At 35.1% G+C, this 14701-nt stretch overlaps 1 pseudogene; it reads right to left on the reverse strand.

Annotated features, from left to right (window-relative positions):
* Nucleotides 1–227: 227 nt before the first annotated feature.
* Nucleotides 228–14136, reverse strand: LOC112763065 (phospholipid:diacylglycerol acyltransferase 1-like; annotated as a pseudogene).
* Nucleotides 14137–14701: the final 565 nt, after the last annotated feature.

Raw genomic sequence — 14701 nt, forward strand, 5'->3', positions numbered from 1 at the left:
ATCAGATTCAGGTTTCCGATCCTGAGATCCCTATTCAGTCAGCACCTCCTCTGCAGCAGACAGATCCTCAGACCACCACCACAGAGACTCCAGCTACCCACCCTTCTAGTGATGACACCCCTTCACACCCTGCTTGAGTGAGCATCAGGGACGATGCTTCATTTTAAGTGTGGGGAGGTCGCCATCTCTGGCGTATTTTTTGGTGAACCACTACAGACTCTTTCATTTTATTTTGCTACTTTTTCTGTATTTTTCTCTTTTATTTTTATTTTTATTTTCTCAGCACTTATACACTGCTATTTTCATGTATTTTTACTCTATTTCTGCATTTTGCACTTTTAGTTCATACTTTAGCCATTTAGTTTAGTTTGCAATTCTAACTTATTAGTTATCGAAAATGTGGATTAATTAGTATAGTTTACCCTTTTTAGCATAAGATAGCTTAGTTTAAATTGAAATTATAAAAGGAAGTAAACTAGAGACTTGAACATAATAGAAACAATCCACACACCTTGTATATATAGCATTATATGTTAGTTAGTTAACAACATTTCATCAAGGAGAAACATTAGAACTTTAAAGCCACCTTAAGTTTTACATTGAGAGTAATGGGAACTCTTAATTTTTACTTGCATGACATGTATAACTGATATATGATTTTTGAGTTAGAAAACACACAGCCTGTGAGTTTTGAGCTTAATTGTATGGTTACATTCAAACCATAATTTTTATTCCTGTGTGTTCCGCCCTTCTTTTTTATTTTGATGTTCTTTACTTTGTTTTAATCTATATGTCCGATTATAAAATATAGATACATACCAAGAAAGTGATTGAGGCCATTGTTTGATTTTAGCTCACTATTCCCAAATTAGCCTACCTTTTACATCACCATTGTTAGCCCCCTTGAGCCTTTAAAACCCCTCTTGTTTTATAACCACATTACTAGCCCTAAGCAGAAAAACAAAATAAAAATCCCAAGTTGAATTCTTGGTTAGCTTAAGATAGAAATTGTATGTTGTGTAAGTAGGGAAACTTTATGGGAACATGGATGATAGAAACAAAGGTATAATGTTGAAAAGTTTCAAAATAAGAATCTTTGGGAAACATGCTCATGTGAAATCAAAGTAAGTAAGTTACCATGTGTAAAAAAAAATTTATTTCAGTATTTGAATAAAGGGGATACGAAAGAATTCCCCAATTGCAAAATAAAATAATGCACATGGGATAAAAATTAAAATTAAGGCATGAGCATGTAACATCAAAAGTGGGAAAAATATGGGAAAATAGGTAAAGAAGCTCTGCTTTACAAAATATGTATGTTAGGTGAGATCTTAGACTAATCAAGGATTCACTTAATTAGCTCACTTAGCCTTATACATATACCCTTACCTTTACCTTGGCCCCATTACAACCTTAATTAAAGACCTCATGATTTTTGTATGCCTAAATTCTATAATTGTTGATTGGTTAGATGAAGAACAAAGTTGTAGAAAGTAAGGATAAAAAGAAGAATAGAGTGATTAACCCAATAAACACTGAGTGAATAGAGAGTAAACACAAAATCCAGTGAAGGTTCAATAGCTCATTAACATATATCTCTGCTTGAATTATTAATTGTCTTGCAAGTTTATAAAATATTTTTCTTTTTCTTTCCCATCTCAATTGTAAAAGTGCTTTATCATTATCTGAGGTCTGGCCATATATATAAATTCCTTGAGAAATGTGAATTAATTCAACTACATGTAAGCTTTATATACAAGTGAATAAAAATAATTAGAATTGCATGATGCATTTAGGTAGTTGCATTTCCACCACTTCAACCTTACCTTACTCTTTATCTTGGATTTAGCATGAGGACATGCTATTGTTTAAGTGTGGGGAGGTTGATAAACCCATATTTTATGATATATTCTGTGCCTAATTTAAGTGATTTATTTAATCCTTCACCCACTTATTCATATTAATTGCACGATTTTACTTTCCCTTCCTTATTATGTGATGTATGTGAAAAACATGTTTCCTATGCTTTAAAAGTAATTATTTTAATTTCCCTTTATTACCATTCGATACCATGACTCGTGTGTTGAGTAATTTCAGATCTTCTAAGGCAGGAATGACTTAAAGGATGAAAAGGAAACATACAAAATTGGAAGGAAAGCATAAAACGAAGTTTTTACTGAAACAGGCAGTGACGTGATCGCATGGACGACGCGGCCGCATGCCAGCGCGAATTCACTGCGACGCGACCGCGTGCTTGACGCGGACGCATGACTGACGCGACCGCGCGACAAGGAAAACTCCAATTGACGCGACCGCGTGATAGAAGCCACGCACCAAAAACTACAGAAAACGCTCCCAGCAATTTCTGAAGCACTTTTTGGCCCAAATCCAAGTCCAGAAGGCACAGATCAGAGGTTATGAAGTGGGAGAATGCATCCATTCAAAGGAGAGTCTCCAATTTTAGTCACTATTCATGAATTAGATGTAGTTTAGAGGGAGAGGTTCTCTCCTCTCTCTTTTAGGATTTAGAATTAGGATTTCTTTTGCTTTTAGGATTATCTCTATTTGTCAGGTTCAATATTCCTTTTTATTTACCTTCTCAATTTAGTTTATGAATTCTTCTATGTTACAGATTATTCTTTTGATTAATGTTATTTGAGGTATTTCATTTTACTATTGCTCTCCTTTATTTATATTACTGTTGCTTACAATCTGAAGATATTTTTATTCCGGTAGATTTACTTTTTCCCTTTTTGATCTTGGTTAAGAAATCAGTAACTCAGGAGTTATCAAACTCAAACATGATTGATAATTGTTGTCTTTGCTAATTGAATTGAACTTCAATAATCCCAATCTTCCCTTAGGGATTAATTAGGATTTGAGGATCTAACTAATTAGTCACTTGACTTTTCTTTACTTCAAGTAAAGACTAACTGAGTGGAATTAAGATTCAATCTTCATCATCATTGATAAAGATAACTAGGATAGGACTTCTAATTTCTCATACCTTGCCAAAAGTTTATTTTACAGTTATTTATTTACTTTACAGTCTTTTACTTATTTCAATTGCAATTTAAATTACTTGCTCCTCATCTTCAAAACCCCAATTTACAATCTCCATAACCGATAATAAGAACATACTTCCCTGTAGTTCCTTGAGAAGACGACCCGAGGTTTAAATACTTCGGTTATCAATTTATTTAGGGGTTTGTTACTTGTGACAACCAAAATGTTTGTACGAAAGAATTTCTGTTGGTTTAGAAACTATATCTACAACGCGACTATTTTTATAAAATTCTTTACTAGCATAAATCCTAACATCAGTGGTGGACCGATTAGACCAAAATACACTGCACAATGTAAAAAGAGCATTTCATCTAGATTACAGCAGCAACAGTGACACCTCCTCACCTGATGTTATGATATTGTCCGGGTCTGAATCATCCGAGCTTCAAGAATCATCAGATGAGGATGAAGATTCAACAATAGAGGGTAATAACCCTAACAATCCAATAATTGTGTGTGATGAAAGCAATTCAACCATTGAGTTGAGCAAAGACAGTTCTGAAAGAGAATAAATACCTAACAATAGGTAATGTGACACTTAATTTATGTATTTATCCATAAATTTTATTTCTAGATAACATTGAGATAAATTTTAGGATGGAGACTAACAATGTAAGCTATCCTCAAGCAGGTACAATCCATAGGTTTCCTATAGAAAAACATTGACACGTACTGACGTGACCAGAAGTAGGCTGGTAAGTTGATTCTAAATAATTCATATCAATTTTATGCAAACACATCAAATTCTAATTATCCATTTACGATACATAACCTTAATAATTTCTCCCAAAACACTAACAATGCTTCATTTTTTTGCAGTACATGGGTGCTAGTTTTGCTGCACATCTCACTCCATTTGGACATGGTTCAATTTGGCAAATCGCTGGTCCATCATCTAGCGGAGGCAACAACATCTTTTTTTTCCATCTACTCAAAAGTCAAGGAAGAAATACAGAGTGGAAATTCAGGGTGGATTGGGCCGAATGTTGTCAAACTTATAACTTGAAGGAAAATGACACCATTATCTTGAAGATGGACTCCTTGCAGAACCGCCGGGTAGATCTGACAATTGAAATATCTTAAAGCCTGTGGGTGATTGGGATCCTAAAGTTTACATTCACCATATTTTGAACTCATGAAGTGTATTGCTAATATTATAGTGTTTTCAATGTCTATGTTATTATGAAGTGACTAAGTTTGTATGTATAAGCTTCATCCAAAATTTGCTAGTCTTTCTGAGTATAGAGAACTTCATGGATTGAATGGTCTAGCGCCTGCTGCTGCTGCAGATCTTTTCATTATGACATGATGCAAAATTTGGTTACCTATTTACAGTTTACATATTCAACATATATTGAAAAAATGGATTCAGCAGTAATTGGGTAAAATATAGTGAATACACCATTCATTATATTAAAAAAAACTTAGTGTTTTCGTAAATAGTGACAATGAGAACAGAGTTATTATTATAAAATATATAGTTAAACTTACTCTACAATAAATCAACTAATCATAAGTAAACTGTTCGAGTTAAGTCACAAGAGCTTGAAAAATATGGTAAGTGAACGAAGTTATCAACCCACTCGAAGACAACTTATTAACTAATAATTTGGTTATGCGTATAACGTTAATACTACTCCTTGTGTTTTAAAATAACAAAATTATATTGTTACGTAGATTCAAGCAAATATCTATAAATTGATGCTATTCTGATATACCTTAATAATACATGATGTCCTAATTTTTTTTCGTTAAAAACTTTTATTTATAATTTTGTGCCATCAATGTCAAAATCGTGTATTCAGAGAATTACGTATTTCACTCTCAAATTGACATGAGAGAGAGCTAATAAGATCCAAATGTTTTTGAAATTACTTTATCTAATAAAAAAATAAACAATTGAATAGAAAATCATGACTGATTTTGTGGTGTACACATAGCCTTGTCATCATTTTAAGTATATGCGTTAGTAGTAGCACTAACAAAAGAAGATAAACGCATGCACCAAAAGAGGAAATTATTAATGATATGATACAATTGAGAAGTGTCTTAAAATTAATCCAAAACACAAACATATAGAATAGGTAACATTTCACAAAACTCACAACACATAGAAATGATTGGTTCGGTGTCACAATGCCAATGCTAAAATGATCAAAGATTAGTGCACATTTCCATTTAACTCCTAACAACAGTTCTTTATAACCTCATGGGTAATACTCATGCTAAACTAAGGTAACAATGAGTATTTATAATCCAAAAAGTACAAAATAATTTAACAAAGGAAGAGCTACCAGCCGGAACATTCATTGCATTGAGAGTCAATATTTTCAAACCCTTTGAAAATCTCTGAGTGAACTATATATCCATCTACGTCCTCACCAGAGGCTCCTGCTGCTACTCGTATAATATCTTCAATAAGTACGAAGTTCCCTAATATATCAACATGAGCACCACTCTGGGTTTCCCTTCCTTCGAGAAGATTAGCCGGAGCAGCATGTTCATACTCTCTTATGAAGGATTAAAGCGGATTTTTCCCCGCCAACCTTTTGCACACATGAAGCAAACGCTTAAAACAGGAACGGTTTCATCCCCATTGGCACTATAAACTCCATCCTTTAAAACAGGGTCCTCATCTCCACCATTTGCTGATGTGTCAATCTGAAACGGAATGTAGCATTCCGATTGGGAAGTTGACTTATAAACATAGGCTCTTTACGTTGGGATTCCAACCCCATACATAGAGTAAATTTCCATATCTGGAGCATGTGGTAATCTGCAGCAGCAGGAAAAAATATAACACAAACCACAAAGAGAAGTAGTATGAATAAACAACGGATTTTAAAACACACACACACACACACACACACACACACACACACACACACACACACACACACACACACACACACACACACACATATATACATAAGCTACATAGCAAAAGAACCCAGAAACTACTCCGCTTCAAGAATCCAGATGCCTAGTAAGGAGCCTCTCGACCTGCATCTAAAAATAACAACACAGTATGGGGTGAGAACCGGAGGTTCTTAACATGGTAAAGGTGCCACACACATAATATACAAGGTCTTGGGAATGCCAGAGGCAATTCTAGAATGCTGACACTCAGTTATAAAGCTTAATTCTAAACAGAAGCCATAAAAAGGGTAGGTGTTCTAAGGAATACTAAACTTACTTAATCCTAACTTTATCACCAAACCGATCCACCTTTCCTCCGTTCCTCCATCACCAATGATTTAACAGAGACAAAGAACCAACCAATTCCAAGCACAAGTAGAAAACAGGTAGTGCAGGTAGCAAATATAACAAATAGCATAATATATATTCAGGTAGGCAATCCCAAGTAAGGCTTAGCAAACAAACAAACAAAATGCATATGATGAATGTCTATCCTACTAGCTGTGAGCTCACGTGTCAGTTACTTTGCCAGAACCTGACACATCTGGTAGCTAACCCAGACATTAGTCTCTAGGATGCGTATCTCCAGGAGGATCATAAACAAAGGAGAGTGCCTTTCCACGTTCTCCTGGAGGTTTCACGAAGGAGAGTGCCTTTCCACATCGAAGGAGTGTGCTTTTTCACCTTGCAACCAGAGAAGAATGTGGGGGAAACAATACGAAGGAGAGTGCCTTTCCACCTTCCCCACATCTATATCACGACAAGAGAGGAAACTTCCGTCCTCAACTTGTCATATCGACCATTTTGGCCACACACAATCATCCCCAAATCTCATCATTTATCATCATCATTTCCTTACATTTGTTCTTTATAGCCATAGCAACATGTATTCATTTAACTTTCACATCATTCTCTTATAATTCATCACGTTTACCCTTTTTTTCATCCCCGAGTTACCTCAATTTCCTAGCTTCAACTAATTACTAAGCTTACTAATAAGATCTAGGGTTAAAAGAATAAAAATAGAGGTTTAGAAGTTTAGAATTCAGTTTAAAAATTCAAAATCTGGTTTCGCAAAAAACAGGGCCATGCGTATGCGTTGGCCATGTGTACGCGTGGGTAGGCATTTAGCTCAGGTTGCGTATGCATCCCTTGGTTACACGTACGCATGTAAGCGCCCATACCACGCGTACGCGTCAGCCACGCGTACGCGTCAGCCACGCGTACGCGTCAGCCACGCGTACGCGTCAGCCATGCGTACGCATGGATGCACGAGTTTCCAAAAAAAATCTTCCACCAAGCCTGAATCTGCAGCTTTGCCACTTTAAACCCCGAACTTCCGGCATGCATAACTTTTCCGTCTTAAAACATTTTTCCTCCATTCTTGAAACGGCATAAACTTCACAAATTCAATTTTCATACAAAACCAGTTTGAAACCATTTAGGAGTCCGGAAGCCAAGTTATGAGTCACCGAAGTTCGGCCAAAAATCAAATTTTACAAAAGCTTCAAAACCTCTTTTCCTTGAAATTCAGTTTCAACCTAATGTTTCATGCACCAAAATCAGCTCAACATCACATTACCATTACCATAATAATCATCCCATAACTACCATAGTTCAACCCCACAATATCATATATCAACCTACACACACACACACACACACACACACACACACACACACACACACACACACACACACATATATATATATATATATATATGCATAACCTCAAACCAAACACTTATTACCTAGTCTACAAGATTCATCAATCAACCACCTCAAATTCATATTCATCATCATACATTAGCAACATCATTAACTCATCATCATTAATTCCAATAAACTCATATTCATCATCATACGTTAACAACATCATTAATTCCAACACCAACATCCACATCAAACCAAAACCCAACCATGTTCAAGATGTATCAATAAAGAACTAAGCCATTCACATATTCAAACATTCATTCCTATCCTACGGTCATCTCAACTAAGTTTTCACAGAGCATTACATATTAAATGTGCGAAACCTAACCCATACCTTGGCTGATTCCCGCGTTGGTCCAAGGCAACCCTTAAGTCATACACACAGCCCCACAATTCACAAAACCGCCAAGACTTTGACGCCAATTCTTCACCAAGCCTTCAAATGTCCACAATTCAATTCCAAAACTTGTATACACACACCTAGTTCACACCTATTATGCATATATGATTCAAAATTCAGAATTCACATACTCATAACAAAGAATTTGGCCAAGGCAAGAAACCTCACCGTACGCCAGACCAAGAGAGCCAAAACCAACAAGCTCCACAAGCTAATTTGAACCTAGAGAATCAAAATTAACAAATTCTTAACTTGGGCACACATAATTTTTGAAAATTGAGGGGAAGGAGAGGTTGGAGTGTTAGAGTATCTTACCAAAAAAATTTTACTGATAGAATTGTAGAGCTCGACGCGGTGAACACATGGTGGCAGATGGTGCGGCAATCGGAGTTCGGATGAAGAAGTTATGGTGGATAGAATGTGGTGTTAGGTTTATGTCTTCTTCCCTTTCACAATGGGTGCTGCTTCATCGTGTTTGCTGAGTGAAGGGAAGAAGAGTGCCTCTTCTTTAATTACTTGGGCTGACTAGTTGGGACTTGGGCCCATTTTGGGCCCAATTCAATTGGTTCGGCCCGTTCAGCCCAATCTTAGGTCAAATTTTTTGAAATTGGTGTCAAAATTCTCATTTTAATAAGCTCTATTCTAATTTAATATAATATTCACATTTTTTATTTTCTTTATTAAAAGTTAATTTATTGACTAATTATTCACTAATTTTATGGGGTTTACATCCTACCCACCTAATTAAGAATTTTGTCCTCAAAATTCAAATTCAGTTACCTGAAAAGAGGTGTGGGTAGTCATCTCGTTTCGAATTCAATACTCCTTCGTTTTAATCACTTGGTCTCAATTGCTCACCGCTCCTAACCTCGTCGAAATAATTTCTAAGAAGGTGCAACTTCCCTTTTTCTAACTATCTATGTCTTCACTTCCAATTAAATCATTTGGTTGGGATCGCGTAGTTAAAATCTTAGTTTGAATTTCACTAACCCTTTATCTATTGTTTCGGTTTTCAATTTAGAACCTAGGTTGTCAAATCTTTCGGGGTTGGGTTGATACCGGCGTGACTAACATACCATGACACCTTAATGTATAGCCTTGTCATTTTTCCTCCGATGGGTGAAAGGTAGATGGATTTTTGTCATTCAATTCACAATTACCTAATGGTATTAAATCCTTCGATCATTGCTAAAGTTTTTCTATTGGGGCATCGTCATGGCACCATGAGGTTGCATCCACCCACTTCCTAAGTTTTTGGTTAATGTGTCGTTAGGTTCAGGTGTGATGAATCTCGACACAGGTTGCTTTCTGCTTTCAAAGTTCAAAAACTTGTTATATCAGGACATCTAAGTAATCAGTGCATATTGACGCGTCGATTAAACCGCATACAACACGGTCGACAAAACTAAAGCTTCAGATCTCTTCTTGTTTTGGTATACTACTCATTCCGTCTTCCGTATTTTAAAAGTTTTTCTCCTATTGAGTTATCGCCTTGATGGCTATATTTAGGACTATACAAGCTGTTCGCCAAACTCGAGGCAACTTTTGGGAAATACTAAACTAAAAAACACTCACACCATACACATGGTGTTCACATGAAATGGAAAGGACATTTGGTATTGTGACCGTACTAAGTCTAAAACGAATGACAACATTCACAAGGAGAAAAATTAAAGTGCATTGTAGGAAGGAATTCAACTTGATCATGTGATAGAGAGAGAGAACAGGGGACATTGAGTCAAGTAAGTTTCAACTGACTTTTGGAGAGTGCAGATTGCGGAGGTGAGCAACTCCACTCATGGCATATTGCGTTGACGCTGGTTGAAACTAGATATTTATTGGACTATCTTTTATTGATATATGAATTTATATGACTAAGTTTAAATTGCATGTACAAGCATGAGACTTGAATACTTTGGAGACCTTGACACCCAATAAGTAAGCACCAATGTTCCTGTGCATGATGGCAATAAATCCGCTGGAATATTAGTAGTGTTGTATATTGAATATGAAATACATCTAATGGTATTATTATTATTATTGAAATTATATTTCAAATAGAAAATTAAATAGGCAAGAAAAGTAAATACTTCTTGCATGTTTAGATTAGAATACATATATGATCATACATCATATGGCTATGACTCCATCCCCTGAGAAATCACCGTGGAGAGTAGCAAATAGTCCTTCTTTCCAACTGCATCAATGCTTGCAAATGCTAGGAAGTCATTTATGGCTAAGAATATCATTTGGATTGCTGGTGCTGGTCTTTTGATATTTATTTTGTTATGCGTTTATATTTTTATACTGTGGTGCTTTAAGCGAGGCCAGAGAAGAAAAATGCCAAGAAGCAAAATGTTGGTGTCTTCGAGAGTCCTTTACATAAACCTACTTGTAGTGACACTTCCTTTGAAGCAACCAATCGGAAGAAATTCTTTGTTGGGAGACAGTATGCAGCCGAAGTTTTATATATGCATGTAGATGTTTATTTTTCATGTAAATGAGATGTTTATTTTTAATGTAAATGGGATATTTTAATGTATTTAATGGTCAATTTAAGATGATCATTTTAGTAGGTATGCGGATGATTATTTTAATTTTTATGTAGATGATTATTTTGACTGGATTGAGTTTAGTTATATATAATTACAATATATTAGATATTCAATTCATTAGGTATGCAGATGATTATTTTTATTCTTAAGTGGATGGTTATTTTTACTAAAGGTGAGTGGCGTGTGGCAAGCCAAGCAGCGAAGGTGGAGTGGAATGATTATTGATGAAGGTGGGGTGGCTGCTGGTTGAAAAAAAAGAGGGTATTGAAATGAAATGTTTTGGTAAATTAGAATTTTAGATCGTTATTTTTTTGAAATAATTAATTGGATTTTTTTAAAATTTAAAATTTAAAATTAGGGGATTTTGAAATTTAAAATTCGATGTGAAATAACTGAATAAGAATTTTTGAATTTAGAGTGGACGGGTTTTTATTATTTATCCCTATTGGGCTAAATAATTAGCCCATTGTACATATTGTACAGTAGGGATTCATTTTTTAAATAAAATTAGGGTTCTACAATTCATTGTAGCTGTGCTTAAGGAGTGTCTTGATTGCCTTATTTTTCACCACCTATAAGAGATTCCAATTCGTTTTAATTTTTTCATAAGTTTGAATTATACTGTAAATATATTCCATGATTTATCATTATGCAAATTAATAAATTATCTATTAATTTTGTTTTCATGCAGTGAAAGATCCTCTTGTTTTCTAGTTTTATTAGATTCTCAATTAAAAAAGAAGCGATCTGCAAGATTTTAAATTTGTGATGACGATAGTGATTGTCCTTTCTATTCTCTCTTTTCACAAAGTTTCGTTCAACCATCAAATATTTTTTTTAATTTTGGAAAACAACAAAGAAGAAAATCTTCACAAGTCGGAAGTACGAAAGGTGCAATTCAATTTAATAATGATAATATGTTATAAATTAATAACAAATATTTGGTTATATTCATCTACTTTGTAAATAAAAGCACCTAAGCCCATGACTATCAAAATTTATATATATATGTATATGTTTTGTTGATGATCATATTGTGATTTATATGCTTTCTTCTTCTTTTTTTAGAAGTTCTTAGTAAATTTAGTGAAATTCACAACCTAAACCTGCATTATTTCAACTATAATCTATATATACTGGGAGAAAATGTTGATAAAAGAAAACTCAATAATACGTTGGTAGTTAGCGTTATTTCTTTACTTTAATTTTAGTTGAATGAATCATTTTCATCGTTATGTATATGTTGGAACACTATCGTCAAATTAAACAAGACCAAAAATTAATAAAGTTGTACCGTACAACTATTGATAATGTTTAGCAATGGGTAAAATTATCATGTAGTTATGTTATGTCATAAATTGTCTTTAATTTATGCATATTTTGATAAAATTATTTCTAAGAAAGAATTATTTATGTTTTAATAAATAATCTAATAAATTCCTATAGTTTTAATTCACCATGTTTGATTGTGCTAGGTAAACATAATGTCTACGTACATGGATAATGAAAATCTAATTCGGACAATCATTTGGGTGATGATTTCAATTATGAATCGATTTCAGATGATGAATATTCATTAGATGTTACTAGCAATAAATGAAGATACAGGTGAAGTTAAAAGAATTGTGAATTTAATGGTGGATGAGTAGTGGGTTTTACTCCAAAACTCATTGGATAAGGTGAGATATCACTAAATCCTTATGTTTAGTTGTATGTCATAAACCCTAACTTTAATTCTTGTTGTTTTACGTGATATAGAGTGTTCTTGGTGTTATTTGGCATTGAGTGAAGGCTTGAAAGCTTGTGGTGAAGTGGTTTTGTGCGTAGAGGATAATCGGCCAAGGTATGGTTTCAGTTTCCTTTATGTAATATGTAATGTTTAGTGAAACTTATGTTAGTGGACCATAGGATAGGATTGAATTGGATATATGGTTGTTTGAACTATGTTTGTGGTATATGCATGATGATGGAGAATAAAGAAAAGGTATATGTCGAGGTATGATTGTGGTGGATTCTAATATGATGATGGATTGATGTTAATTGTTGGTAGTTATTGATTATTGTGGGTGATGGTGATTGTTGGGGATTATTGGTGTTGATGATGTTTGATGATTATTGATGCTTGTGATGATTTTGATGAACTAAGATGGTGATTGTTTGTGTTTGATTGTGAATGTTGATGATGATAATGAGTATTGAATATTATGGTTGGTGTTGTTAACAATTGGTGGTGATTGTGAGCTTTAATTATGATTGAGTTGAGGAAGTGAGGAGTTTGATAAAAATCTAAGTAAGTTAGTGAGGATTAAATGGTTTTAATAGTGAATGAATGAGAGATGTTGAGAAATATTGGTATGAGGTTTTGTGTTGGTTTTAGGTGTGTTTGATTTAGTTTGGATTTGAAGTTTTGGAAATTAGAGAATTTTGTTGAATTTGGTAAAGCTTTGTTTTTATCGAACTTTAGCGGATCATAACTTGAGCCTCAGATCTTGAAATTTAATGATTTTTATTTTTAATTAAAGATGACTTTGAGAGCATTAAAATGATATAAAGTTTGGGAAAAATGGAGTTTTGTAAAGGAAGTTATGAACGTTTAAAGTTCGGTATGAAAATCTTATTTTTTGCAACTTTAAATTTTTCTGAGTTTGATAAAATATGCGTACACGAACCTGTGCACGTGATGTGGGCTTTCTCTATTGCCTGGGGGTCTCGTGTACGCAGACACTAGTATGCGTACACGAGCATGTAATTTCAAGGCATGCGTACGCGAGAATTTAACACGCGACGCGAGCATTCCATTCAGGTGGGAATACTAGTGTATGCGAGCAGGGTGTCGCGTACGTGACCACCTAATTTTAACAACATGCGTGCGCAGATAGGAGTCTTGCGTATGCGAGACCCCTGTTTTGCAGAAAAATAGTTTTTCTTAACTTTTCAAGGGTTTTCTAACTTTCCAAACTTCTTTATCTACTGTTTAAGATTGCTAACTAGTAATTAGGCCTTAAGACTAATAGAGATGGGTTAGTGGACTAAATTGATAATTTATGTATGAGTTTAGAAGACGGTGACTTAGACCTCGTATATCAGTTGGATGGAGTTGTCATGTGAACTGATGGGGAGCTGGGTTTATGATGAACTTGTGATATTGAGGCTAGATGATGAGATTGATTATCTGATTGTTATATGCATTGTTCTTCGTTGTAGGAGCTGTGGCAGTCTCCCGCCTACGTTCGGATGTGAGGGTTATGGTAGTCTCCCACTCACGTGATACGAATTGTATTGGTAAGTCGCTATACGCCTCAAGCAATGGCTGTGGCAGTCTCCCGCTTGTTGAGGTAGTGGTGCCGGCGTAGGTGCCGAGGCAGTCTTCTGCCTACGTTGAGATGTGAGGACTGAGACAGTCTCCTGCTCGCATAACCTTTCTACTGCAAGAGTGAACATGGGCACTATAACCTTAAAGAGTGTGCCAGGCACTATATCCATGAGTTGAGAGTGAGCAGGGCACTATATCCCTGGCATGGCAAAGAGGCGACATCCCGAGGATGTGTCGGGTTGGCATTTTGAACCGACAACTGATATTACGAGCCAAATAGGATAGACATTCATCATATGCATCTCTTATGTGCTTGTTTGCTTTGATTACTTGTCGTCTGCCTAAATATATAATATGCCTACTTGCTTCTTGAATTACTTGCGATACATGAATATTACCTGTGTATTACTTGTTTGCATATACTTTTGATTGTCTGGTGCTGAGGAGGTCAAGTAGGCGGCAGCAATGGGATCGTGTGGAGGGTAGGCTAGCGAAGACTGTGGGATATATCGGTGTGCTTGGTATTAGTTAGAAATCTCCTAAGTTTAGATAACCCTGTTTATAGTTTATGGTTTAAGTTATTTATTCTATTAAACTTGAATATCTGTATTTGATGTGAAGTTCTAGGATTGCATTTGGCATCCCAAAACCTTATATCTTACATATTAGACACTGTTACCAGACTGAGAACCTCCGGTTCTCATACCATATGTTGTTGTTTTTCAGATGCAGGTC

The sequence above is a fragment of the Arachis hypogaea genome, chromosome 17, assembly GCF_003086295.3.
Source record: "Arachis hypogaea cultivar Tifrunner chromosome 17, arahy.Tifrunner.gnm2.J5K5, whole genome shotgun sequence".
Lineage (NCBI taxonomy): Eukaryota > Viridiplantae > Streptophyta > Magnoliopsida > Fabales > Fabaceae > Arachis > Arachis hypogaea.